The 10,366-nt window shown below is 49.9% G+C and overlaps 1 long non-coding RNA gene and 1 pseudogene across 2 annotated transcripts; one reads left to right on the forward strand and one right to left on the reverse strand.

The window, feature by feature from the left end:
- Positions 1-7,663, forward strand: part of LOC127919278 (FERM, ARHGEF and pleckstrin domain-containing protein 1-like) — a 61,865-nt pseudogene extending 54,202 nt beyond the window's left edge.
- LOC127919277 (uncharacterized) lies at positions 1,263-4,712 on the reverse strand. Of its 2 annotated transcripts, none has more exons than XR_008102419.1 (3): positions 4,131-4,712; positions 2,513-2,556; positions 1,263-1,507 (listed from the first exon to the last, which is right to left on the reverse strand). It is a non-coding gene; the product is annotated as an uncharacterized LOC127919277 (long non-coding RNA). The 2 variants fall into 2 exon arrangements; XR_008102420.1 differs by lacking the exon at positions 1,263-1,507 and adding an exon at positions 2,391-2,406.
- Positions 7,664-10,366: the final 2,703 nt, after the last annotated feature.

The raw sequence follows: 10,366 nt of genomic DNA on the forward strand, positions 1-10,366 counted from the left end.
CATCAGAGACCCCTGGTGGACGACCCATCAGAGACCCCGTGGAACACTGAGAGGAATGAATACTGCTCCTCTGAGAGAACAGACTTAGTGAATACTGCTCCTCTGAGAGGACAGACCTAGTGAATACTGCTCTGAGAGGACAGACCTAGTGAATACTGCTCCTCTGAGAGGACAGACCTAGTGAATACTGCTCCTCTGAGAGGACAGACCTAGTGAATACTGCTCTGAGAGGACAGACCTAGTGAATACTGCTCCTCTGAGAGGACAGACCTAGTGAATACTGCTCCTCTGAGAGGACAGACCTAGTGAATACTGCTCCTCTGAGAGAACAGACCTAGTGAATACTGCTCCTCTGAGAGGACAGACCTAGTGAATACTGCTCCTCTGAGAGGACAGACCTAGTGAATACTGCTCCTCTGAGAGGACAGACCTAGTGAATACTGCTCCTCTGAGAGGACAGACCTAGTGAATACTGCTCCTCTGAGAGGACAGACCTAGTGAATACTGCTCCTCTGAGAGGACAGACCTAGTGAATACTGCTCCTCTGAGAGGACAGACCTAGTGAATACTGCTCTGAGAGGACAGACCTAGTGAATACTGCTCCTCTGAGAGGACAGACCTAGTGAATACTGCTCTGAGAGGACAGACCTAGTGAATACTGCTCCTCTGAGAGGACAGACCTAGTGCATACTGCTCTGAGAGGACAGACCTAGTGCATACTGCTCCACTACCCCATCTGCTGGTGGAGCTGTGTAACTACGCCGATTAGCTCAGTGTTCTCTAGTAGGTACATGTGGGTTGGAGAATCTCAGGAATGCAGTCAACGTGTCATAACCCTCTCAACCACTCACAGGAAGGGTTTGATCTTCTCCCGGGGATTGATGCTTCTCAGCTGTTAATCACGCTGTTGCAACGTGGTTTCAATTAGAGATGGACAGATGGGTAACTGAATGAGTGATGTTATCTCTCCACTTGCCCCTCACTATGGTGTCACTGAGAGAGGAAACACTGTCTGTCTCCTGCAGGGTTAGGCTTAGCAGCAGGTCACCATGTTGTCTCTCCACTTGCCCCTCACTATGGTGTCACTGAGAGAGGAAACACTGTCTGTCTGTCTCCTGCAGGGTTAGGCTTAGCAGCAGGTCACCATGTTGATTTCTCTCTGTCACCAGGGAGGGACGGTCCAACGCCCACGTTAAAGGAGACTACCAGCGTGTGGGTGACGTCATGCTGAAGAACATTCAGGGGTTAAAGGTACAGTAGACGTGGATATCGTTCCCTTCAACATGTCCTCAGAGTAAGGACCTGTGGGTTATAGGTGGAGCCATCTGATGAATATCTAGGACTATCGCATGGGGTTGATCATGATAATCACATGGGGTTGGCATCTATACAGTAGCAGCTAACCCCTACATCTTCTACCTAACCTACCTCTCTCCTCTCTCTCTAACCCCTACATCTTCTACCTAACCTACCCCTCTCCTCTCTCTCTAACCCCTACATCTTCTACCTAACCTACCCCTCTCCTCTCTCCCTAACCCCTCTCCTCTCTCTCTAACCCCTACATCTTCTACCTAACCTACCCCTCTCCTCTCTCTCTAACCCTACATCTTCTACCTAACCTACCCCTCTCCTCTCTCTCTAACCCCTCTCCTCTCCTCTCTCCCTAACCCCTCTCCCTCTCTCTAACCCCCATCTTCTACCTAACCTACCCCTCTCCTCTCTCTAACCCCTACATCTTCTACCTAACCTTCTCTCTCTCTTCCCCTACATCTTCTGTCCTAACCTACCCCTCTCTCTCTCTCCTCTCCCCTAACATCTTCTACCCCTACATCTTCTACCTAACCTACCCCTCTCTCCCTAACCCCTCTCCCTCTCTCTAACCCCTACATCTTCTACCTAACCTACCCCTCTCCTTTCTCTCTAACCCCTCATCTTCTACCTAACCTACCCCTCTCTCTCTAACCCCTCATCTTCTACCTAACCTACCCCTCTCTCTCCTAACTCTCTCTCCTACATCTTCTCCCTACCCTCCCTCTCCCCTCTCCTCTCTCTAACCCCTACATCTTCTACCTAACCTACCCCTCTCCTCTCTCCCTAACCCCTACATCTTCTACCTAACCTACCCCTCTCCTCTCTCCCTAACCCCTCTCCCTCTCTCTAACCCCTACATCTTCTACCTAACCTACCCCTCTCCTTCTCTCTAACCCTACATCTTCTACCTAACCTACCCCTCTCCTCTCTCCTAACCCCTCTCCTTCTCTCCCTAACCCCTACATCTTCTACCTAACCTACCCCTCCCCTCTCTCCTAACCCTCTCATCTTCTACCTAAACCCCTCTCTCTCTAACCCCTACATCTTCTACCTAACCTACCCCTCTCCTCTCTCTCTAACCCCTACATCTTCTACCTAACCTACCCCTCTCTCTCTCTCTAACCCCTACATCTTCTACCTAACCTACCCCTCTCCTCTCTCCCTAACCCCTCTCCCTCTCTCTAACCCCTACATCTTCTACCTAACCTACCCCTCTCCTATCTCTCTAACCCCTACATCTTCTACCTCTACCCTCTCTCTCTCTCTAACCCTACATCTTCTACCTAACCCCTCTCTCCCCTCTAAACCCCTCTCTCTCTAACCCCTACATCTTCTACCTAACCTACCCCTCTCCTATCTCTCTAACCCCTACATCTTCTACCTAACCTACCCCTCTCCTCTCCCTAACCCCTCTCCTCTCTCCTAACCCCTACTCTTCCTCTCTCTCCTCTCCCTACATCTTCTACCTAACCTACCCTCTCCTCCTCCCTAACCCCTCTCCTCTCTCTAACCCCTACATCTTCTACCTAACCTACCCCTCTCCCTCTCCTCTCTCATCTTCTACCTAAACCCCTCTCCTCTCCCTAACATCTTCTACCTAACCTACCCCTCCTCTCCTACCCCTCTCCTCTCTCCCTAACCCTCTCTCTCTAACCCCTACATCTTCTACCTAACCTACCCCTCTCCTCTCTCCCTAACCCTACATCTTCTACCTAACCTACCCCCTCTCCTCTTCTAACCCCTAACCTAACCCTCTCCTCCTCTCTAACCCCTACATCTTCTACCTAACCTACCCCTCTCCTCTCTCCTAACCCTACATCTTCTACCTAACCTACCCCTCCTCTCCCTAACCCCTACTACCCCTCTCCTCTCTCCCTAACCCCTCTCTCTCCCTAACCCCCTCTCTCTCTCTAACCCCTACATCTTCTACCTAACCTACCCCTCTCCTCTCTCTCTAACCCTACATCTTCTACCTAACCTACCCCTCTCCTCTCTCTCTAACCCCTACATCTTCTACCTAACCTACCCTCTCCTCTCCCTAACCCCTCTCCTCTCTCTAACCCCTACATCTTCTACCTAACCTACCCCTCTCCTCTCTCCCTAACCCCCTCTCTCTCTAACCTAACCCCCAACATCTTCTACCTAACCTACCCTCTCCTCTCTCTCTAACCCTACATCTTCTACCTAACCTACCCCTCCTCTCTCCCTAACCCTAACCCCTAACCCCTCTCTCTCTCTCCCTAACCCCTCATCTTCTCCTAACCATCTTCTACCTAACCCCCCTCCTCTCCTAACCCCCTAACCCCCTACATCTTCTACCTAACCTACCCCTCTCCTCTCTCTCTAACCCCTCTCCTCTCTCCCTAACCCCCTCTCCTAACCCTCCCCTCTCCTCTCCCCCTACATCTTCTACCTAACCTACCCCCTCTCCCTAACCCCTCTCTCTCCCTAACCCCAACATCTTCTACCTAACCTACCCCTCTCCTCTCTCCCTAACCCCTACATCTTCTACCTAACCTACCCCTCTCCTCTCCTAACCCTCTCCTCTCTCTCTCTAACCCCAACATCTTCTACCTAACCTACCCCCTACCCCTCTCCTCTCTCCCTAACCCCTCTCCTCTCTCTCTAACCCCTACATCTTCTACCTAACCTACCCCTCTCCTCTCTCTCTAACCCCTACATCTTCTACCTAACCTACCCCCCCTCTCCTCTCTCTCTAACCCTACATCTTCTACCTAACCTACCCCTCTCCTCTCTCTCTAACCCCTCTCCTCTCTCCCTAACCCCTCTCCTCTCTCTCTAACCCCTACATCTTCTACCTAACCTACCCCTCTCCTCTCTCTCTAACCCCTACATCTTCTACCTAACCTACCCCTCTCCTCTCTCTCTAACCCTACATCTTCTACCTAACCTACCCCTCTCCTCTCTCCCTAACCCCTACATCTTCTACCTAACCTACCCCTCACCTCTCTCCCTAACCCCTCTCCTCTCTCTCTAACCCCTACATCTTCTACCTAACCTACCCCTCACCTCTCTCCCTAACCCCTCTCCTCTCTCTCTAACCCCTACATCTTCTACCTAACCTACCCCTCTCCTTTCTCTCTAACCCCTACATCTTCTACCTAACCTACCCCTCTCCTCTCTCCCTAACCCCTCTCCCCCTAACCCCTCTCCTCTCTCCCTAACCCCTCTCCTCTCTCTCTAACCCCTACATCTTCTACCTAACCTACCCCTCTCCTCTCTCCCTAACCCCTACATCTTCTACCTAACCTACCCCTCTCCTCTCTCTCTAACCCCTACATCTTCTCCCTAACCAACCCCTCTCCTCTCCCTAACCCCTCTCCTATCTCTCTAACCCCTACATCTTCTCCCTAACCTACCCCTCTCCTCTCTCCCTAACCCCTACATCTTCTACCTAACCTACCCCTCTCCTCTCTCCCTAATCCCTACATCTTCTACCTAACCTACCCCTCGCCTCTCTCCCTAACCCCTCTCCTCTCTCTCTAACCCCAACATCTTCTACCTAACCCCTCTCCTCTCTCTCTAACTCCTACATCTTCTACCTAACCCCTCTCCTCTCTCTCTAACCCCTACATCTTCTACCTAACCTACCCCGCTCCTCTCTCCCTAACCCCTACATCTTCTACCTAACCTACCCCTCTCCTCTCTCTCTAACCCCTCTCCTCTCTCCCTAATCCCTACATCTTCTACCTAACCTACCCCTCCTCTCCCTAACCCCTCTCCTCTCTCTCTAACCCCAACATCTTCTACCTAACCTACCTCTCTCCTCTCTCTCTAACTCCGACATCTTCTACCTAACCTACCCCTCTCCTCTCTCTAACCCCTCTCCTCTCTCTCTAACCCCTACATCTTCTACCTAACCTACCCCTCTCCTCTCTCCCTAACCCCTACATCTTCTACCTAACCTACCCCTCTCCTCTCTCTCTAACCCCTCTCCTCTCTCCCTAATCCCTACATCTTCTACCTAACCTACCCCTCGCCTCTCCCTAACCCCTCTCCTCTCTCTCTAATCCCAACATCTTCTACCTAACCTACCTCTCTCCTCTCTCTCTAACTCCGACATCTTCTACCTAACCTACCCCTCTCCTCTCTCTCTAACCCCTACATCTTCTACCTAACCTACCCCTCGCCTCTCTCCCTAACCCCTCTCCTCTCTCTCTAACCCCTACATCTTCTACCTAACCTACCCCTCTCCTATCTCTCTAACCCCTACATCTTCTCCCTAACCTACCCCTCTCCTCTCTCCCTAACCCCTACATCTTCTACCTAACCTACCCCTCTCCTCTCTCCCTAACCCCTCTCCTCTCTCTAACCCCTACATCTTCTACCTAACCTACCCCTCTCCTCTCCCTAACCCCTCTCCTCTCTCCCTAACCCATCTCCTCTCTCCCTAACCTTTCTCCCTAACCCCTCTCCTCTCCCTAACCCCCTCCTCTCCCCTAACCCCTCTCCTCTCCCCTAACCCCTCTCCTCGCTCCCTAACCCCTCTCCTCTCCCCTAACCCCTCTCCTCTCTCCCTAACCCCCCTCCTCGCTCCCTAACCCCTCTCCTCTCCCCTAACCCCTCTCCTCTCCCCTAACCCCTCTCCTCTCCCCTAACTCCTCTCCTCTCCTCTCCCCTAACCCCTCTCCTCTCCCCCTAACTCCTCTCCTCTCTCCCTAACCCCTACATCTTCTACCTAACCTACCCCTCTCCTCTCTCCCTAACCCCTCTCCTCTCTCTCTAACCCCTACATCTTCTACCTAACCTACCCCTCTCCTCTCCCCCTAAACCCTCTCCTCTCCGCCTAACCCCTCTCCTCTCTGCCTAACCCCTCTCCTCTCTGCCTAACCCCTCTCCTCTCTGCCTAACCCCTCTCCTCTCTCTCTAACCCCTCTCCTCTCCCCCTAACCCCTCTCCTCTCTGCCTAACCCCTACATCTTCTACCTAACCTACCCCTCTCCTCTCTCCCTAACCCCTCTCCTCTCTCTCTAACCCCTACATCTTCTACCTAACCTACCCCTCCTCTCCCTAACCCCTCTCCCTCTCCCTAACCCCTCTCCTCTCTCCCCTAACCCCTACATCTCTGCCTAACCCCTCTCCTCTCCCCTAACCCCTCTCCTCTCTCCCTAACCCCTCTCCTCTCTCTCTCTCCCTAACCCCTCTCCTCTCCCTAACCCCTCTCCTCTCCCCTAACCCCTCTCCCTCCCCTAACCCCTCTCCCCTAACCCCTCTCCCCCTAATAACCCCTCTCCTCTCTCTCTAACCCCTCTCCTCTCTCTCTAACCCCTCTCCTCTCCCCCTAACCCCTCTCCTCTCTGCCTAACCACTCTCCTCTCTCCCTAACCCCTCTCCTCTCTCCCTAACCCCTCTCCTCTCCCCCTAACCCCTCTCCTCTCCCGCTAACCCCTCTCCTCTCTCTCTAACCCCTCTCCTCTCTCCCTAACCCCTCTCCTCTCCCCCTAACCTCTCTCCCTAACCCCTCTCCTCTCCCCCTAACCCCTCTCCTCTCCCCCTAACCCCTCTCCTCTCTGCCCCAGCAGCAGTTGACGTCCCTCCTGCAGCGTCACGGTGAGGTGTTGGTTGAGTTAGAGCGTTCCTGTCGTGCCTCCCCGCGGCTGCAGGAGTTGTGTGGAGAGTTTGAGCAGCAGAAGGTGTGTTACCTGTCCCTGAACATGTTCCTGCTACGCCCCCTGCATCGTCTGCTGCACTACAAACTGATTCTGGAGAGACTCTGCAAACACTACCCCCCCACACACCAAGACTTCAGAGACAGCAGAGGTAGAACCCTGCTCCTCTACTTAATATCTCAGAGAGAACCCTGCTCCTCTAGTTGTCTAGTTAATATCTCAGAGAGAGAACCCTGCTCCTCTAGTTGTCTAGTTAATATCTCAGAGAGAACCCTGCTCCTCTAGTTGTCTAGTTAATATCTCAGAGAGAACCCTGCTCCTCTAGTTGTCTAGTTAATATCTCAGAGAGAGAACCCTGCTCCTCTAGTTGTCTAGTTAATATCTCAGAGAGAACCCTGCTCCCCTAGTTGTCTAGTTAATATCTCAGAGAGAACCCTGCTCCTCTAGTTGTCTAGTTAATATCTCAGAGAGAACCCTGCTCCTCTAGTTGTCTAGTTAATATCTCAGAGAGAACCCTGCTCCTCTAGTTGTCTAGTTAATATCTCAGAGAGAACCCTGCTCCTCTAGTTGTCTAGTTAATATCTCAGAGAGAGAACCCTGCTCCTCTAGTTGTCTAGTTAATATCTCAGAGAGAACCCTGCTCCCCTAGTTGTCTAGTTAATATCTCAGAGAGAACCCTGCTCCTCTAGTTGTCTAGTTAATATCTCAGAGAGAACCCTGCTCCCTAGTTGTCTAGTTAATATCTCAGAGAGAACCCTGCTCCTCTAGTTGTCTAGTTAATATCTCAGAGAGAACCCTGCTCCTCTAGTTGTCTAGTTAATATCTCAGTTGAGAATATCTGAACCCCTCTAGTTGTCTAGTTAATATCTCAGAGAGAACCCTGCTCCTCTAGTTGTCTAGTTAATATCTCAGAGAGAACCCTGCTCCTCTAGTTGTCTAGTTAATATCTCAGAGAGAACCCTGCTCCTCTAGTTGTCTAGTTAATATCTCAGAGAGAACCCTGCTCCTCTAGTTGTCTAGTTAATATCTCAAGAGAGAACCCTGCTCCTCTAGTTGTCTAGTTAATATCTCAAGAGAGAACCCTGCTCCTCTAGTTGTCTAGTTAATATCTCAAGAGAGAACCCTGCTCCTCTAGTTGTCTAGTTAATATCTCAAGAGAGAACCCTGCTCCTCTAGTTGTCTAGTTAATATCTCAAGAGAGAACCCTGCTCCTCTAGTTGTCTAGTTAATATCTCAGAGAGAACCCTGCTCCTCTAGTTGTCTAGTTAATATCTCAGAGAGAACCCTGCTCCTCTAGTTGTCTAGTTAATATCTCAAGAGAGAACCCTGCTCCTCTAGTTGTCTAGTTAATATCTCAAGAGAGAACCCTGCTCCTCTAGTTGTCTAGTTAATATCTCAGAGAGAACCCTGCTCCTCTAGTTGTCTAGTTAATATCTCAGAGAGAACCCTGCTCCTCTAGTTGTCTAGTTAATATCTCAGAGAGAGAACCCTGCTCCTCTAGTTGTCTAGTTAATATCTCAGAGAGAACCCTGCTCCTCTAGTTGTCTAGTTAATATCTCAGAGAGAACCCTGCTCCTCTAGTTGTCTAGTTAATATCTCAAGAGAGAACCCTGCTCCCCTAGTTGTCTAGTTAATATCTCAGAGAGAACCATGCTCCTCTAGTTGTCTAGTTAATATCTCAGAGAGAACCCTGCTCCTCTAGTTGTCTAGTTAATATCTCAGAGAGAACCCTGCTCCTCTAGTTGTCTAGTTAATATCTCAAGAGAGAACCCTGCTCCCCTAGTTGTCTAGTTAATATCTCAGAGAGAACCCTGCTCCTCTAGTTGTCTAGTTAATATCTCAGAGAGAACCCTGCTCCTCTAGTTGTCTAGTTAATATCTCAGAGAGAACCCTGCTCCTCTAGTTGTCTAGTTAATATCTCAGAGAGAACCCTGCTCCCTAGTTGTCTAGTTAATATCTCAGAGAGAACCCTGCTCCTCTAGTTGTCTAGTTAATATCTCAGAGAGAACCCTGCTCCTCTAGTTGTCTAGTTAATATCTCTCAGAGAGAACCCTGCTCCTCTAGTTGTCTAGTTAATATCTCAGAGAGAACCCTGCTCCTCTAGTTGTCTAGTTAATATCTCAGAGAGAACCCTGCTCCTCTAGTTGTCTAGTTAATATCTCAGAGAGAACCCTGCTCCTCTAGTTGTCTAGTTAATATCTCAGAGAGAACCCTGCTCCCTAGTTGTCTAGTTAATATCTCAGAGAGAACCCTGCTCCTCTAGCTGATATATCAGAGATGGTTAATATAGATAGAGAGAGAACCTGCTCCTCTAGTTGAGATGGTTAATATCTCAGAGAGAACCCTCCTCCTCTAGCTGATATATCAGAGATGGTGTATGTTAGAGAGAGAACCCTGCTCCTCTAGTTGTCTAGTTAATATGTTCAGAGAGAACCCTGCTCCTCTAGTTGTCTAGTTAATATCTAGAGAGAGAACACTCCTCCTCTAGCTGTTATCTAGTTAATATCTCAGAGAGAACACTCCTCCTCTAGCTGATGTATCAGAGATGGTGTGTGTTAGATAGAGAGAGAACACTCCTCCTCTAGCTGATATCAGAGATGGTGTGTGTTAGAGAGGGAACACTCCTCCTCTAGCTGATATATCAGAGATGGTGTGTGTTAGAGAGAGAACACTCCTCCTCTAGCTGATATATCAGAGATGGTGTGTGTTAGATAGAGAGAGAACACTCCTCCTCTAGCTGATGTATCAGAGATGGTGTGTGTTAGATAAAGAGAGAACACTCCTCCTCTAGCTGATGTATCAGAGATGGTGTGTGTTAGAGAGAGAACACTCCTCCTCTAGCTGATATATCAGAGATGGTGTGTGTTAGAGAGGGAACACTCCTCCTCTAGCTGATATATCAGAGATGGTGTGTGTTAGAGAGAGAACACTCCTCCTCTAGCTGATATATCAGAGATGGTGTGTGTTAGAGAGGAACACTCCTCCTCCAGCTGATATATCAGAGATGGTGTGTGTTAGAGGAACACTCCTCCTCTCGCTGATATATCAGAGATGGTGTGTGTTAGAGAGGGAACACTCCTCCTCCAGCTGATATATCAGAGATGGTGTGTGTTAGAGAGAGAACACTCCTCCTCCAGCTGATATATCAGAGATGGTGTGTGTTAGAGAGAGAACACTCCTCCTCCAGCTGATATATCAGAGATGGTGTGTGTTAGAGAGGGAACACTCCTCCTCTCGCTGATATATCAGAGATGGTGTGTGTACTAACACTCCTCCTCCAGCTGCCCTAGCTGATATATCAGAGATGGTGTGTGTACTAACACTCCTCCTCCAGCTGCCCTAGCTGATATATCAGAGATGGTGTGTGTTAGAGAGGGAACACTCCTCCTCTAGCTGATATATCAGAGATGGTGTGTGTACTAACA

This window comes from Oncorhynchus keta, unplaced genomic scaffold, assembly GCF_023373465.1.
Source record: "Oncorhynchus keta strain PuntledgeMale-10-30-2019 unplaced genomic scaffold, Oket_V2 Un_contig_16218_pilon_pilon, whole genome shotgun sequence".
Taxonomy (NCBI): Eukaryota; Metazoa; Chordata; class Actinopteri; order Salmoniformes; family Salmonidae; genus Oncorhynchus; species Oncorhynchus keta.